Source organism: Filicampus tigris, chromosome 6 (assembly GCF_054856515.1).
Source record: "Filicampus tigris isolate MCC_2025a chromosome 6, RoL_Ftig_1.0, whole genome shotgun sequence".
Lineage (NCBI taxonomy): Eukaryota > Metazoa > Chordata > Actinopteri > Syngnathiformes > Syngnathidae > Filicampus > Filicampus tigris.
Window position 1 is genome coordinate 22,587,906 of NC_141222.1, and position 18,157 is coordinate 22,606,062.

General features: G+C 41.0%; 1 protein-coding gene and 1 long non-coding RNA gene across 2 annotated transcripts in view; one reads left to right on the plus strand and one right to left on the minus strand.

The window, feature by feature from the left end:
* The window catches only part of LOC147146285 (uncharacterized), a 36,429-nt gene extending 20,530 nt beyond the window's left edge, over positions 1-15,899 (plus strand). Inside the window, exons 2-3 of the long non-coding RNA XR_015087315.1 lie at positions 14,764-14,883; positions 14,961-15,899. This is a non-coding gene — a long non-coding RNA (uncharacterized LOC147146285). The remainder of the gene's footprint in view (positions 1-14,763; positions 14,884-14,960) is intronic.
* Positions 1-18,157, minus strand: part of LOC147146286 (uncharacterized) — a 51,273-nt gene that overhangs the window by 8,837 nt on the left and 24,279 nt on the right. The window lies entirely within an intron of this gene.

Sequence of the window (18,157 nt, forward strand, 5' to 3'; positions counted from 1 at the left end):
ACCAACGGCGTACGTGGTCGTCAGGCACCCTGTGGAAAGACAATAAGGTGGGATGAGGTTCACCCGGATTCCCATCCTGTGGTGGCCAAGCGCCCTCACAAGCATAAAACGGTGGTTCGCCAGCCATCCGTTTTCGACGGCGTTTATTCTCATTCAGGTCTGGGGGCTGGAGCCTATACCAGATGGCTGCGGGTGGGGGACTGAGTACACCCTGGAGTGGAGCCAGTCAATTGCAGGGCACGGTTTCTCTAACAAGAAGCTAAATGGCAAACTTGAATGGATCGATACATTTCTGGGTTCAACGAGAATTGGTATTTAAAAAGTCCTGTTCATCGTGCTGTTTACAGTTTGCTATCATGAGACCAAAACAGTCGAGCACCTCGCCATTGCGAGGCTTCAAACAGGATATTTGCAGAGGGATGTGACCATTGCACTCAGAGGGTCATCAACAGTTGTTAATCTGTGTGTTTTTTGTTTTTTTTTTACTCTGTTTTGATTCCTGTGTCCCTTTTTCATGTCCTTTCTACTCGTTATGTTTTCGTCTCCACCTGATGTCGTCAGCCCTGTCCCTCGTCTGAACCGATCAGCTCTCTCCAGCCACTCCTGTGTTGTCATTTGTATTTAGTTCGCTGGTTTCTGTCAGTCTGCCGGTTCATTGTTGTTGCTGTCATGTGCCACATAGCCTTCGTCACGTCACGTTTACCCCGCAGACTTCAGCGGTTAGTGTTTTGTTTCTTCCATGATTCTTTGTTACTTTGGGTAATGATTAATGGACGTGTTTTTTTTTATCATGGCAAAGTGCTTTTGGTTTAAAAAAAATCTCAAATTTATTACATTGGCATTGATTAGATTTCATTCATTTTAATTTTTTTTTTTTTTTTTTTTTAAATCACATGGTAAGGTAAAGGAGGGTCTGAAAATGGCTGCCAGTGTGAAACAGTAAATTGCGTATTAAGCGGATATTAATATGAAACGGGGGTTTACCTCCATGGCTCACGAGGGTCCTTCTGTAATGAGGCATCACAGCGATCGATTTTAACAAAACAAGGTAACTGCAATGTATCGAACCGTACTATTTTCACTCAGACTTCCCCAGACATTAAATATAGACAACAATAATGCCACACAGCTTCCGGAGAATTATGAAATAGACGGAGTTTGGCAACACTTCTCAGACATAAGTTGCGCTCAAGACTGCGTTCAAGAGTGGCAATGTATTTGTTTTCAAACTATTTTCACCACTTTAAAAAATTGGTTAATATTGCGTAACGATAACAGACGATGTGGTCAACAGACCATTGGTATCGAATTTGGAAGAAAATATGAATTTGGCCATTTTTAGACATAGGGAGTTTCCACCAAACAGCCATGATATGTATCCAATCTAAAGCTGCAAATTAAGTGGAATGGACTGTGTATGGCAACATCGAAGGCTGCAAATTAAGTGAACCGGAGTGTGTGGCAACAATCAGACAGTGATGGCACGGTGCTGAAGCCTCCCACTACGAGGACCTCCAGCTGAGCTGCCAGGCAGCTTTGGAGCTCCCGCTGAAACCTTTTCAGACCTGCAGTTCTCCCGCTCTCTGGTCGGAGGAAGACTTGTGAGTGAGCTAAAACCCAGGCTTCCAACACGCACACTAACACGGACACACACTTACATAGGCGCAGTTGCACACACTTGTAGGCATGCCGGGACACGAGTAGGTCGAGCGTATTGTGCGCCGTCACACTCTCAAACTGTTGAGTTTGGCAGTTCAAAACAAAATGTGTAGGGTGGGAATGGAGGCGACCATTACATGCGACGTGAACATTTCTAGACCAAACTATATATTAGGGCTGTCAAAGTTAAAGCATTAATTATGGAGATTAATGTACATTTTATAACGCATTAAAAAAAAAAAATTAACTCAGTTAACTCAGTTGTATTCACTTCCTGTGGCAGCTGACCTCTGCTGTCGCAAAGATGGATTTTTACGTACTTTTACTTTAAAAAGTTCTTTGACGGTTCATTGGAGATATCCAAAATAATTAGGACACTTTGCAAAGCCACATTCAAATACCATATTAGTTGTACGTCTTTGGTGTGTCGTTTTACAGGAAAATAATTGTATTCAAGGATCAAAGAAAGCCAATACAACAGTCTTTGAATCAAAATATACTTGTAATTTTTCACCACATTAATTCCAACATTTTACTCAAGTAAATATCGGTTCCAAGCTTCGTAAAAAATTATAGTTGAAAAAATACGATTAATCGCGATTAATTATGTAAAATGTTGCAATTAATTAGTTACAAATTTTCAATTACTTGACAGCACTACTATATATATATACACTATATTGTTTCTCTGAGCTAGTTTAAGGCGAGACCCACGCAGCTGCTACATCAGCTGAGTGCAGCAGTCTGGAAGTTTGATGAGACATTTTCGCAGTCTTAATTGTCACAAAAGTGGGAAAACTGTGCCCCAGTGTCCATAAAGGATAAAATGACTTTGTAGTTGAAGAACTTGACTAGCAGCCACAAGGAACGGACTAAATCCATTTTTTTCCATATCCCAAAGGCGTAATAACCCACTGTCCCATAATGCTTGTCTGTAAAATGACAACTTTGAATTGTATTCAGACAGTCAGACGGAACAGTTCTAAATGTGTCATCATGTTTGTGTCTCAGCCAAGTGTGGTTTTGATGCTTATGTTGAATCCTGCTTTCTCTATTAGAACATCCTGTGGTGTCACAGTCGAACAAAGTAATCGAATTTTTAAAAGAGTGACGAGGGCTGTTTTTCCTTCGGCTAACAACTCGGCAGTACGAAACTGTCTGTGGTTTTGTACTGGAGACTGGCTGACACTGACGGAGAATGGGCTGCACTGTACACAAGCAATGCAGGCCAGAGGGAAATCATGATTGTGTGCACGAGGAAGTGACAACATTTCCCCTAAAAAGGCACAGTTGTTAGCCTTGCCATCACTTTATGTGAAATGTTAAACATTCCCAAGTGTCTACTTAAAGCATGGCAAATAAACCACTTGTTTAAAATGAAAGGACATTTTTGCCTGTTGACACATACAGTGGCAAATGTTGAATTAAGGAAATGAACATCCTTGCTAGGAGTGACTTTTTTTTTTAATAGCAATGTAAATTTTTCACTGACAAATGTAATGGTAGCGTTTATGGAATCCGCTGCAAGATGTACGTCTGTCTGCATCGGCACAATAAAATGAGAATCACTAAAAGAGCTGTATCAAAAAGTCTGCGTTTACAAGTATGAGAATGTTCGGTTTTTCAGTGACTCTGTCAGGAAGAGCGCTACAGGCAGATATTGACTGTTAAACTTGCATTCAAAACTTTGGAGCTCTCCTTGTCTACAGGCCTTAAAATATCTTGGGAGCCAACTGAGATTTTTAATGTCCCTAAATATGACACGTGGTTTAATTTGGTTTGGACAGACTGAAAAATTAAAAAAATTCTGAGACCTGATTCTCAACTGAACTTAATTCCTGTAGCACGAACAACTGCATCTGGAACAAAGTGCTGAATATGAAACCATATGAACCTACAATAATAAATAGGTAAATAAAATAAATAAAATATTCAAAGCATACATGACGACCCTTTACATTGTTATTTAGCATACCGGAGGTTTTTGCACAGGTCCGCATGCAGTGTAATCCCGCGATCGCATTGTGCATGATGTCACTCCCGTTAGCTACAAGCTGAGTTTGAATGTAAACAACAAACAACTGCAATTTTGTAACAGTAGAATAGTTCCGTCCTTTAGCGAGTAGCACACGTACAGAAAAAAAAACAAAAAAACGTTCCAATCCGTCACGTTTAGTCCACTCTCTCTGATTGAATTCGGATATGATGAATTACAAATGCAGCTAAGCATGCTGGGAAAGTCTTTCTTCTTCTTGACAGATTTATGATGGCTTTAAGGAATCTAAATAAACACCTTCTAAAAAATTGGGAATAGCTATTTGGGACAGTTCAAGGTGGTTAATGAACAACAAACTTGAATAATGCTGTGAGTGATTTTGGAAGGGGTGTGAGTCTTGAAGTTAGGGAATGGCTGTCGGAGATGTTGAAGGGATGCTTGGCTCCACTGAATATTTGCTGTCGTTTTGATTTACCATGGGTGTGTTTTTTTTGTGCAGCCTCCTATTTCCATGATCTCACAAGTACAGGCTATATCCGATATGCCCTGAAGCATCTAGCCTGAGAGTCAATGCAGGACAATGGAGGTTGCTTGGAATTATTTCATATGACATTTAATCAGCATTCACATCTGGCCATGGGAGATAATGACCACAAATGGGTCGTATAAATGTATCTGTGTTTGGGCCTATTTCTATATTAATCCCAGCAATGGAAATGGGGTTCAGAGAATATATCAGAATGTAGCGTGGGTGTGGAGGAAGTGTCCCCAGGAGCCAGCTAAAAGTCTCCCTCCATGCACTAAAAAGCCTCGACCCAGAGTCGACACACCCACTCAACATGCATAGCGCATCTTCATAGCGGCACGCGGCGGCTGCTTGGATGCACGTTAGAAGCACGAGGAGACAAGACAGACAACATGAAACACCATTTCTGGGAAAAAGGACCAGCACGCAGAAAAGAAGAGAGAAAAAAAAAAAAAAAAAAAAAAAAAAAAAAAAAGAGGCCAGACACATTCTCGCTGTCTTATGTGGCCGGGCAATGAAGAGCACATGACTTAAATCGGGCGTGGTGCGTGACTCCTTATCAGACAAAAACATCCCACAATGAGCCCTGGTGGCCTCCCCGCCCCTTCTGCCATGTCCGTGGGCAGTCATGAGGTCTTCGTCCCTTTCGCCACGCCGCGTCTCGTGGCTCAAAGGGCCATTAAAAAAAATCCCCTGCTTCTAAAACATCCAGCTAAAGACCATTACAGAGGCAAGAATGACGGCTTGGATTTTCTTTTGCTAACATTTGATCAATGAATCTCAGAAAGAGATAGAACCCAGCAAGCTGCACTAAATGCAAATATCTACAGTACAGTGGTCAACAATCATCAATAAAGACTTCGAAAGAAGAAATACACATGCCATACTACAACATGCAAACCACACATCAGCAAAAAAGGCCAGATTGGATTTTGCAAAAAAGTACAGAGATGAGTTTTGGGACAAAGTTTATGGACTGATGAGACCAAGGTTAACCTCTCGCAATGTGATGTAAAGGCCAAAGTATGGAGAAAGAAATACTTTGCTTACGATCCAAAATAGTTCAACTGTGAAGCACGGTGGCGGTCATGTCATGGCTTGGGCTTGCATGGCTGCTTCTGGAACAGGCTCACTAGTCTTTATTGATGATGTAACTCATTGATGGTAGCCGCGGAATGAATTCTGAAGTCTGTATAACCATTTTGTCATGCAATTTACAGAAAAAATGCATCCAAATTAATCAGGAGAAGCATCATCATGCAACAAGACAGTGATCCGAAAAACACACCGCCAACACAACAAAGGCCTTCAATATGAACTTTTCTCTGCATCATCTTGCATAGCATCCTGAATTGTCACACATCAACCTCATCAACCGGAATCTTCTATCACGCTGCTGTTCGCTGTTAACTCGGCCGACCAAGAGCTGGTGGCCAATGTTGGCTACTACTCCACTAACAATATTTTTTAAAATCATCCGCTTGCACAAATTCTAAGACACAACACAAAACACCATATCTAGGCTAACAAAACTAGCATCAACATCACGGTGTGATAATTAAGCAATGGATATATGAACACAAGCTGTGTAGCAACACATTTAGACAGACAATATAACAATACTCACAGGCATAGAGTATAATATTTATCTTCTGAGAAAAACGTCAAATACTGAGCGGTTGTTCTCCCTGTATTATATCATCACCCGGTGATCAAAGAGTGCACACCGGAAGGAGCCACACAAAGAATGCATGAAATCATGACATACATTTTAATTCTTTACATTCTATTGATGTTCTGTTAAAACTCACAAATTTAGAAAATATGACACCAGTTTCACTGATCGACATGAAATCGGGTGGATGTGACTTTGAAAAGGCCATTTTGGGTGAACGCCAGGGCTTGTACTTTGACTGTTTTAACTCCTTCTATGGAAAATTTGATGATCATTAAGACTTCGTCATGACAAAGCAAAGAGAGAGCAAGGGCCTGTTAATTTTATTTTGGCTTTATTTCACAATAGTTACCTTTTTTTTTTACCAACACTTTTAGGACCGTTATAAATGTTACTCCAAGCATTACCTGTACTGTAAATCAAGATTTTATAATGGTGCTAGTAGTGCGACTGTGGAACTTAGTATTTTTATTTCCGATCAAAATTGTTTTCAAAGTTAAATGACGCTTGATCATTTTACTGGGATGAGGGCTGTCTCAGTTGCATGAGACACCCAAAACGAGCTGATTTCAGCAAGACAAAAAAAATATGGTGTAAAGTTTTCTATAATTACTCCTTGGGGGTATTTTTATAAAAGCATGTTACCAATAAGTTATTACGACACCTGGTCACTATTAAATTGTGAAGAACTGCACAATATGTCTCCTTTAGCTTGTGTGTTTCATCTTAAATCTGCTAATGCTCAGGAAAAATACCTTCTAATTTGGTGTCTCATTATAGCGCTCATAGGCAGGCGGTTTAAAAAAAAAAAAAAAAAAGTGGCTAATAAATCAAAGAGCTCTGAGAAGTAAGGGCAAGGTCGCTTTAAGAAAAAAAAAAGTCTGTAAAAAGAAAAAGAGGCCAGCAGGAAGTAAATGATTGGATATGAGGGTTATAAAAGTTCATATCTCCTCTGAATCTTCTTTGAATTTGGGTGCTAAGATAGAACACGCTGGCATTCATGATGCATTTGTGTGTGTGTGTGTGTGTGTGTGTGTGTGTGTCCGGCCATCGCGACATCACATGGTGCGATCACAGAGCAGCGATGGCCTGAGGCGGCGTGGACGCCTTCCAAAGGCAGCACTTGAAATTAGACTAACTTAAGGTTGCCGAGTTCATCCACAGTCAACTTGAAAAGGGTTGATTGTCTTGATGCGCTGCTCATGGCTATGTGCAAATCAACTGGAGAAAGCTTTGAATGGATGGCCTATACTGTATGTGACTGTGGCTAATAGTGGACTCAATCAATGAGACAGACAGACAGCGAGAGAGAGAGACAGTCTGCCTTCTATAATGACATCTGTAAGATCGGCAAAGTGTTAAAGAGGAAAAAGAGGCTTGTAAAATGTTCTACACATGTCCTTTGAACTCTTCACGTGTCACCAACTTTTAATAAAGAAACAAGTATAAGACCTGAAGTGTCTATTTGTGGTTACTTTGATGCATTTGTTTTGTTATTTAAAACGTCAATCCAAACATATTTTTTTCAAGAATATGTTCCCAGCAGGCCCACAAGTTGAAACAGGCATTCTGATAAATATTGCGCTTGTGGAATAAGTGTTAATCCACTCGTTTTTAGCCGTCGCCGGGGGCGGCCATTTTGAAAATGACAAAAAAAACTGCTCACAACGACCGATCACGGCTGACCTGTTACCTGAATCTGAGCCGTGATTGGTCATTGTGAGCAGTTGTGATGTCATTTTCAGTCGACCGAAGACAAAATGGCCGCCGCAGAGATGGCTAAAAACGAGTGCATCTTGCCGCTTAATTTATATTCCACAAACGCAAAATTAATCAGAATGCAGTGTTTCAACTAGTGGGCCTACTGGGAACATATTCTTGAAAAAAATATGTTTGGATTGACTTCCGCTTTAACTGCTAGCTGAAGACACACAAATAACATACAGTACAGATGAACATTATGATGTTTTGGATATGCTACACTTAGTGGTTTTCTATTTCTATTTCACCTATAAGGACTGCAAACATCCATTCATAATGCAGTAAAACTACAGAGAATAGAGAGTGATGGTAAATAATCATGTCATATCGATGTCAAGATGATTACAATATAACCGCAATGTAAACATCATTGTTTGAAAGGCTATTTAGATGTATTTACTAGTGTGTTGTTTTCTACTATAAAACTTAATTCTTTCCAGATTCTAACATAATCAATTTTTGCTTTATGTCATCTCATTTATTTTTATTTTTTTTATGAGTTTTAGTGCCAAAATGAACATGCATATGATTACACAAGCACAAAGTTATTTATTTTTATTTTCTTAATGAAAAAAATCATATGCCGATAAGAAAAAAGTAGTAGTAGAAAATGAGTGAATGCCAAATTCCCACATGAACCTAAACTCAGCAGTCTAAGAGAAAGTAAAAAATGGACTGAAATGGATCTGCACCTTAAGATAAATACAGTGGATTCAAAAAGTCTACATACACACTGTTGATATTACAAAAAAGTAGACCAAGATAAATTATTTCAGAGCTTTTCCCATCATTAATGTGACCTATAATCTTGACAATTCAATTGAATTTAAAAACAAATCATTTCATGAGGTGAAGTAAAAATAAATGACAAATAATGTGAACGGTTCAAAACAGCAGTCGGTGTTAGGTTCTCCTATAAAGCAAACAAAAAGTCAGGAAAAAGCAATTAATACCGAGCTTTATTTTAGGTTAATCTGAGGCACTTCAATGACTCCCATTTAACGAGAGTTTGAGTTTAAACATGGTTTTTAGTTAGTTCCGAACACAGCCACATCCCACTTGTGCGACCACATTATTTCAGTTGTTTATTTTTACTTTCCCTCTCAAAAATGATTTTTTTTTCCTCAATCGAGTTGTACAGGTTACAGTAGGTCCCATTAATTGATTTGTCCTGATCTAATTATTATTATTATTTTACATCACACAACCTCATATTACAACACGGGCCCTTTAAGCTATTTTCTCCCAGAATCCTACACTGGGGACAGTCCACTGGCCAGTATACACACCCTCTTTTTCCACAGCTGTGCCTTTGCGATGTTTTCACAATGTGCTTTCACGTTGTCCTGTCGGAATAATCTACATAAATTACGCTGTATTTCTGCATTAATAGGCTACGGCCAAAGCATAAGTTACCTTTGTTAAAACTATGACTGACGTGTTGTTATGCTAACAGTCATCGTGGAGAAGACATGGCATTCATTTGTTATGAGAAGAAGCCCTGAAAGGTTGATTATTCTGGCTACAAGATATGTTTCAACTGTGTGAAGGGCCATCCCGCATGTCTTAAAGTCCGCAGTGTTGTTCAACAGGTCCATCATTTTTCTCAGGCATCTGTTGGAAATCTGGCTCTTCTCTAAAGTGTAGGAAATCCGCTTGAATGGCTAACATAAGCACTAAAGGTGGAATTCAATCATTCATTTCCTAAATCTACTCGTTTTTGGGCAACACAATTTAATGCAAACAAAAAAAAAAACAGACAGTGGATGTTGAATGCCTCAAAGGTTATTTTTCAGGAAAAATACATGTTTTTTTGCATAGCTTTTTGTGACACATCCCAAAAAGAAGGCGCCATCTCAACAAGGGCTATAAGGAGAGGAAAGAACGTGAGAAGAGAAGAACAACAAACATTGGACGTTACGCGAAGTGGACTCACTCTTCAAAGTGGCAAGACTCCATACTTGTGCAAATCTTTTTAAGCAGACTTGTTTTTACATCTTAACACTGACAGTTGTCTCGTTGTTTTTACAGCTGTGTATGAGTTAAACATGTTAAAATGTTAATAATAAATGACCTGTACTCAAATACAAATCTTAAAGAGCCATGGAAAATGTTTTTTCAATGAGTCAAAGGTCCATTGACTAAGGTCAGTCAGGCCATATGTGGGGGAAAAAAAATCTGGCTTGTATAGGCAGTGTAAAAGGGCCTAATGGCACAATTGATCACCACCAGTTCCCTTCAGTACTTTTGCAACATCCTCAACCAAGGGACAAGTCCCATCAGGTTTGGTTACAAGCCGTATAGTATTAGTATTTTTATCTGTTATGCTGAGGGAAGTCAGGCAATGCTGAGTGAATCACACACACGCACGTGCGAGCATTTTGGGGTAAAAGCTCCTCCAGTTCTCAGGAGACTATAAAGAAAATGTTATCAACTGCCATGTAAAACAGTATTTTGACTTTATGTCTGTATGCAAAGTGACAGTGAAGCCGGGGGGACGGTTCGAGACTGTTGCCAATGAGTTCAGCGTGTGTCAATGAGGGAACATTACTGTAAAAAGAGACCATCTTTTAATTGCATCTGTTCTCTGCTATGTGTTGTTAATGCTCTTAGTCATCTCTCAAGAATCTGTGTTAAGTGTTTTTGCTCCTGAAGCAGTTTTGGCAAACCACAACATTCCTTGGAATCCCACCCCCACCAAGTGATTAACTGCACCCAACAAAGACAATGTACCTGTTTTGAAAATGGCTCAAGAAGTTGGAATTCAATAAGGGAGCGCGGTCTCAAGTGTCTTTTCTTGACAAATAGAATTGGCAACTCTTTTTGGGTGGTTTTTAATTAATATGTAGCCGCCAGTGGTGGAAGCTAGGTAATGAATACAAATACTTGCTTTGTATACTTAACAATTTTTGGGTTTGTATTTCGTTAGTTAAGCATAATTGAAACTTTTTGAGTTAACCGGCTGCCCGTCGTTCTCTACATATGATTTTGTTCACGTTTGAATGAATTTGTAATGTTTCCTAATGCTGCCGACTGCCGTTGCATCATTTCCGGACTAAAAATAAAGCCACATGACACTCTTCCTCACTGCCATCCTTCAGGTCCATCTTTCGATACCGTTTGTGTGTACATGTTGATGAGCGGGTCGCTCCGGCTGAGCCTACTTTCCTGTTAACCTGGCGCCGCTGATTCACGTGACAGCCGGCACATCATCAAAACAAAATAGGGGGCAAAGTGTGTCTGCTGTCAACACACGGACCTGACCTCTTGTATAAAACTGCAGCAGTGCATACAGGAGTGAGACAGTACCAACCTCATGAGACCGATAATCAATATTAATGTTGGTATTGATATTATTGTTATTTGGATCGATCCACCCACCATTACTTGCTGCATCATGTTTCACATCTTCATCCATCAAGCCCAGCTTCCCGAGGCCTACGCACCTTTCCCTGAGATGAGCACCAGGGACCCACGCCCAGGAGCGGCCAAACATTTGCAAGCATGCAGACACACCCTAGCTTCATTGCATTTGCGTCAGAAACCCGACACAAACCCATTAATATTTCACCAAAGCGAACCAGTCCAGGATGTTATAACCCCCTCCCCCACAATCGACTGGAAAAGTGGAACAACTTCCACATGCCACAAACACTGGTTAACAATAAGTTGATGTGGGCCACATGGTTTCAATAAACCAGCTGTCAGTGTGAACAATACTGGCCGCTGCACACTACCAGCGCAGGGGACATGTTAAGAGCAATAGTAGGAGGAACTGGCCCACTCACACACACTGACCCGACCTGTGTTTGTTAAATGGACTACACTGCACGTCACAGGGCTCGCAACACGACTGCCTGGCGCTCTAAAATGAACACGTATGATGCAGGGTGATAAAAGTTGAGCCCTGTTGAAAGTTCATGTTCACAAGATGCCACTTGAGTCACCCCGTGAGCTGCTGGTGCTTCCACTGGTTTGGCTCGATGTGAGTCATGTAGCGCCAGTGAACGCAGGAGAGGATGATGTTTCAGATGCAAACAGTCGACTCGCTCGCTCGGTGTGGCATGCTGCATCGCTCAACCTGTTCGTCAGGCTCCCCCACAGGGCCAAAACAAATAATTCAACACAGAGAGCTTGTCTTCAAAAAGGTATGCAGCATCTACTAACTGCTCCAGATTAAAACTTTAAAACTTAAACTGGAAACCTGTTGCATACTTCAGAATTTAACCAAATTTGAAGTCTGTGCATATTGTGAAATTTTGGCTCAGTAAGAGGTTTTCAATTGGTCTCACCTTGGGACTAAGTCGAACCAAGCAAAGGTCGATCTACCCATTTTTCATAATGAATATTGCGTTTATAGAATATGAGTTAAGCAGAAAAATCCACCAGTTTTTCGCCATCTCAGGGGGCGGCCATTTTGTCACTTTTGTCGACTGAAATTGACATCACAAGTTCAGGATACGAAAGGTAAAAGTATGGGCTGATACTCGGTTGGTTGATCTCGCCAAAGAATATGACCATTATGTATCGACGGTCGCCACGTTATTAAATCAGTTCTTTACAAAACGCCAAGCAAAAAACACTACTGAGAGAGAACATGAACCAAAGAGGGCAAAAAGCGATGAGGACAGCAATTAAAAGGTAAGCGCCCATCAATTTTTATTCCTTTGTTTTTTTACATTATACACAACTCTCACTTATCGTGCAATAATCTAATTGTAACATGTATTTGTTACATGTCTTCATGCATTTTTATGCTTTATAAAACATGTCATGTCATGTCATCTTCCAAACCGCTTATCCTATATAGGGTCGCGGGGAGTTGCTGGAGCCTATCCCAGCCGTCAATGGGCGAAGGCAGACTACACCCCGAACTGGTCGCCAGCCAGTCGCAGGGCACACATAGACACTGTCACTGAGCGGGAATCGATCCCACGCTGCCCGCACACAACTCAGGCATGTGTACCACTACACTATCAGCGGACCTTTATAAAACATTTATGTCTCAATATTGGGGGGCTTGGAACGGATTAGGGCATTTACATGGAAAACACGTCTCTACTTACAAAATGTTCTACTTATATATATATATATATATATATATATATATATATATATATATATATATATATATATATATATATATATATATATATATATATATATATATATATATATATATATATATATATATACACACATACCCCTGCAGTCACCAGTTACAACATCAAAACCCTGTGGCCCACAGCAACACTTGACCCCACACAAACAGACGTGCACACACATATAGAGCATATAAAGCCCCTTCTGCTCCTTGTATCATCTCAAACGACACAAACTCAGTCTTCTATCCCCCCCACCCACACAGCTCCCCACCCCCAATGGTCATTGCATGTAGCAGACGGTTTTGCCATCCTTGTCCCAAAATAGGCAGCCGCTAGCACATCCAGGTCAGATGGTTTTGAAACATCCATGGCAAGTGGAGGAGTGGAGGGGGCACTTGGCAGAGAGAGGAGGCTTCGTTCACACCCGGGTGACAGCGAGTGCTAGGGAACAAAAGTCGTGGGTATTTGCCTCTGCATACAACAGGTGGCTTTCCTTCATTACATTTTCACACTTGGTTATTAGTTTAGTGTTTTTACTTTCTGCTATTTGCAAGGTTGTTAGAATTCGAGTGAAAGTAATGTGAGAAGAACTTTGTAGGACACAGGCCCACCACATCATTTTATGTTGCCAGCTAAAGCAAGTCATGTGCGTCTACTTCATGTTTCTCGCTCGAATCAGCACCAAGATGAAGACAATTATCTTGACGTTTAACAACATTGAGCGATGCTAGCATTTGTTGTTACCAAACCCCTTTATTAAATGAACTGAACAACAGTGGACACTATTTTTTTGGATTTCAAAACTCTATTGATTTGTTATCTGTAGGTAATTACATGAGGTGTGTCAGACAAGTTCCAGGATTTGTGTCACAATTGCTTTAATTTCAAGTGGCCGCCAGCCTTTATGCACCCCTGGAAGCAATCTTCCGGGATTATGTCCAGCTCCATCGTCATGGCCGTCTTGATGCCGTCCAGGTCTTCAAAACGGATCCACTTAAACAAGGGACAGAAGAAAACAAATCATACGGGGCCAAATTGGGTGAGTCGGGAGGTTGCTCAAGCACAGCGATGTTTTTCTGTGTCAGGAACTGGCAGATGCTCAGGACAGCGTGAGCAGACGCATTGTCATGGAGAAGCAGCCACAAATTGGCCTTCCACAACCCTCCCCTCTTCTCATGCACTGGACACAGCAAATGCCGCAGGATGTCTTGGGAGACGAGCTGGTTGATCATCTGGCACACACTCAAGAGCGAAACACGTAATTTGTGATTCTCTTTTAAATAACCGTAACCCCAGTCCTGGCACTTTTCTGACACACCTCATTCAACTAAGTAATTGTACATTATTAAAGTTTGACAGTCAAAATGGCTATTTGAGGGAAACCATAACTACAATATGGGCAAGTTGGACACCCTGAAAAGTCTAATACGAGATAACGATATGAGCATTCTTTCACCAGAGTTATGACTGTTTGCAAGTGTAATTTTCATACTACAGTAACTACTATTCTTTATACTCCATCCATCCATCCATTATCCAAACCGCTTATCTTCACAAGGGTCGTGGGTGTGCAGGAGCCTGACACCAGTGCGCTCGGCGTAAACACGGGGAGTCACACGTGGTTACAAGCAGAGCCGACTACATCATCCGCAAGGGGAGATCTTGCAGTTTACGTGCCAATGTCATGCATGGACCCCAGCCAATCTATTTCGGTGTCTCGCTCCAACCGCCCTGATTTTAATGCAAATGTGGGATGCCAAAAAAGGCTACATTTCATCCCACAATGGCATACAAGGGCGCAAACACCCCGTTACGCCCCGTGAAACCTGTGCAAAGTGTAGCAAAATACCAAAAGAAAGAAAACGCCGCAGCATGAGCAGAGCTAGACTACGCTTTGCGCTGGAATGAAAATAGGGCCCTTGGGATTGATTATTGATTGCATTTATTTATATTATGCAAGGTATTAGTTCCCATGAATTGATTACATTTGGCTAGGGAGTAATAAGATCAGTGTTAACCCTACTTCCGGTGTTTTTCAAAGGCAGATTGATCAGAGAATCTCCCTGCAGCTCCACTTGCAGCCTCCTAATGACTTAACGACAACATCAACTCTTCACCCTTCCTCCACCCCGCCTCAAGGCTCCCAACCACGGCGAGAATGGTGAGTCACGTTTAAACAAAAAGCCTCATTCAAAACACTCATTTACTGACAAAAACTCCCGATCGTCTACTTAACAGCAACTCGTCTTCATCAGCAGGAACTCCGCCTTCAGCTGCGGTGAGACCCAACCAAAGCGCATGGAAGTCACCAGTTTGGTGCCGTTGACAGAAAAAAACACCAGGAGCAAACCTCATCAAGTGTTCACACCACATTACTGTGGCCAAGGCGTGTGAGAAAAATTATATATAAAAGAAAAAAGCATAAAGAAACCAAATCCACTTATGCGTAATAAGACATCCTTCCTCATACAAAGCGTCACTTACTTTTTTTATCCCGCATGACACATGGTTACAATCCCTCCCTGGCCTTTTTCCCAGCATCCTCACGACAGGAATTTATGCATTTGACTGACTTGTTTTCACGAGCAACATCAGTCATTCAGTTTAAGTGCCAGAAAAGGCAATCATACAGCGGATCTATTCCTAAAGTCATTTAATGCCTTGTGGATTTGTTTCCTCTCTTATAGTTTATTATGTGTATCATTATGACAAACTCAACATTAAAGTAGCAATGTACAATGAAAGCTTGTCACATGGGAAAAATGAATTGGACGCAGTAGAAATAAATATCACTCTTGTTGTTAGGCAAACAGCTTTGGGGGCTCATGCCCCCCCCCCCACAACTTTGTCAAGAGTGAACAAGTTGGAACGACATGGATACAAAAAGGATGTTTCTGAGTCATTACTTCAGAAATGCTGACGCTCACCTCCAAATTGGAGCTCGTAAGAGGGAGCACATAACCACAATTCTGGCTTCCCTTCACTAGCTCCCAGTACATTTTAGAATTCATTATAAGATATTTCTATTTGTTTTCAAATCTTAAAATGGCCTCGCCCCAGCTTAACTCTGTGAGTTACTCCACCCCAACACACCTGACCGGTGCCTTTTTGTTGTTGTATATTACTGTTATTTTGTGTTATATTTAAAGTCTTTGGTTATAAATGCAGCTGTTTTGAAAATGTGCTATATAAATAAAGTTGTATTGTATTGTATTGTATAAATCAGCGTAGAGGTATCAAGTAGTTTGTCCATTTACGTGTATAATGAAAAGCCTCACTTAAAATACTAGTGCTTAAGAAACCAGAGAATATTATACACTATTGTATTTCCAGGTACTGATTATAAACTTGAGGACTCACAGTCTGCTCTGAAAGGAATTTAGCAGGATTTTCCACAGAAACGAATGCACTTGATTTAAATTTGGTGGTTAGTAACAAATACTATGGAAATAGTCACTTGACTGTTGTACCGAATATGGAGCAGATTTGCTTGGAAAAGTAGCCTGTTCTGCATAGCGGCTTCCTGGAGGCAAGTCCATTATTCAGCACATTTACTTTGAAATGGCAAAGATGACAGCCCTGAGACATAGGAGGCATGCCTCGGGAGGGAAACTGTCGACCTGTTTTACCTGTGGCCATTACCAAAACACAAATTCACCTAAATCTTTTCACATGTGGCGCTGGAGATTGTAAAATGTCTTTTGACTTGACCAGGCCAAGCCCTAGAAACTTCTCATGACTGGGCATGATTTTCTCTATGCCGGCCTAAAAAAATTTTGACAGCACTCATTGGCTCGACCAATACTCAGAACAATGGGTAAGTCAATCAAACTCTGTTTGGATCTTAGAAGGCAAAGTTGCAAAAACATTCAGAACCACTTATTATCAACAGCATATTTAATCATCATAAGATCAAACAATTGCACATTCTTTAAGTACAGAGGAACCTCGATTAATGGACCTGGAACCAACAGACAGAAAATAGTATCCAGTCTACTCAAAACGCCCCTTGTATAGTATCTTTCAAAATCTGTTAGTTTGGATTGGCCATTCACTGGCGGTGTGGCGCCATCAACAGACAGAGACTGGTCGCATGTTTCCGGCTTGTGCTGCCCTCTTGTCATAGATAAACAGAATTTACTGTAGACTAGAGCAGACTAAAAAGTGTGTCAATGTTGCGGCCATGTTGGCAGGCACGATAAATCGTTCAGCCCTAGTATCCAGTGTGAAGCATCTTTTGAGTATCCGGAAGAGTTCTATGTAAATCTGATGTATTATTATTTTTATTATTATTGTTTTATTTTACCACCGCAATAAAGTGCTTAGGTAATAGATGACACTTTTCACAGACCGGCTAGAACCGCGCTAAAGGGGAGAACATCCAACTTTGAACAGCAAAACAGCAGCACAATTAATAAGAATCTGGATTGTGGAGAGAAAATCATACATGCTAAACTGAACCGGAACCGCTGGTTGTCTATTGCCACTGTGAAAAAAAAAAGTTTCCGCCGTATATCAGTGACAAATCTGAATGACCTATGAGTGCCAATTAGCGGCATATGTCACCCATATGGTATAAAAATAGTATTTCTACTACTACTTGGAAAATAGCAAGAACTGCTTTGAGTCAGGTAGGTACCCTGTGGTGGGATGTTATCCACGAGTGAGAACAAGATGGCAGTTTGACTCACATAGGAAATCCCCTGATGCATTTTTAGCTTTGGTGTGTTTCGTACTTCCTATAGAGCCGCAGTAAGTGTCATCATATAATCTAGGGCAGGCCGTGAACCAGGACCTTGACGGTGGCTCTCCAACCCATGTAAAGCCACTTTTTAACCAAAAGCTACCGCACAGTGGAAAAACACTTGTCTGACTGCCAAGCGGGTTAAAGAACCTAAACCCGGATATTCAATTTTCCACATCGACTATAACCATCTTTTCTTGTACATCGGAGAAAAGGTGGCTATGGCTTTGTATGGGTGTGTACGTCTGTTTGTGTCTGTGTAGGCCCACGTGTGAATCAGGGCTAAGAGGCAAAGCGTTGCGGCAGTGTTTGATAGTAGTCTCGATGGCAAGCTTCAAACAAGCTGTCGCTCTACTTTTGTAAGAAGTGTACGCACATAGACATACACACATGCACACACACAAGCCTGCCCACGCATATGACACACACTTACACCACTTAGTCTGCCTCTCAGCTAACTCTAGGATCTCTGCGCCAGGGCCGCCATTAAACACCTTCGAGTTTGCTGTTTGTATGGTATTTGAAACATGTATTTTTCGTTTGGCGGTGAGGACAACAAATATGGAGTCCTGAATTACCAGATGCTCAATTGTATGTGAAAGATTTGGAGGCTAGGCTGATCATCCATTTTCTAAAGTGCTTGTCCTCATTAGGCTCTCGGGTGAACTGGAGCCTAGTCCCAGCTGACAGG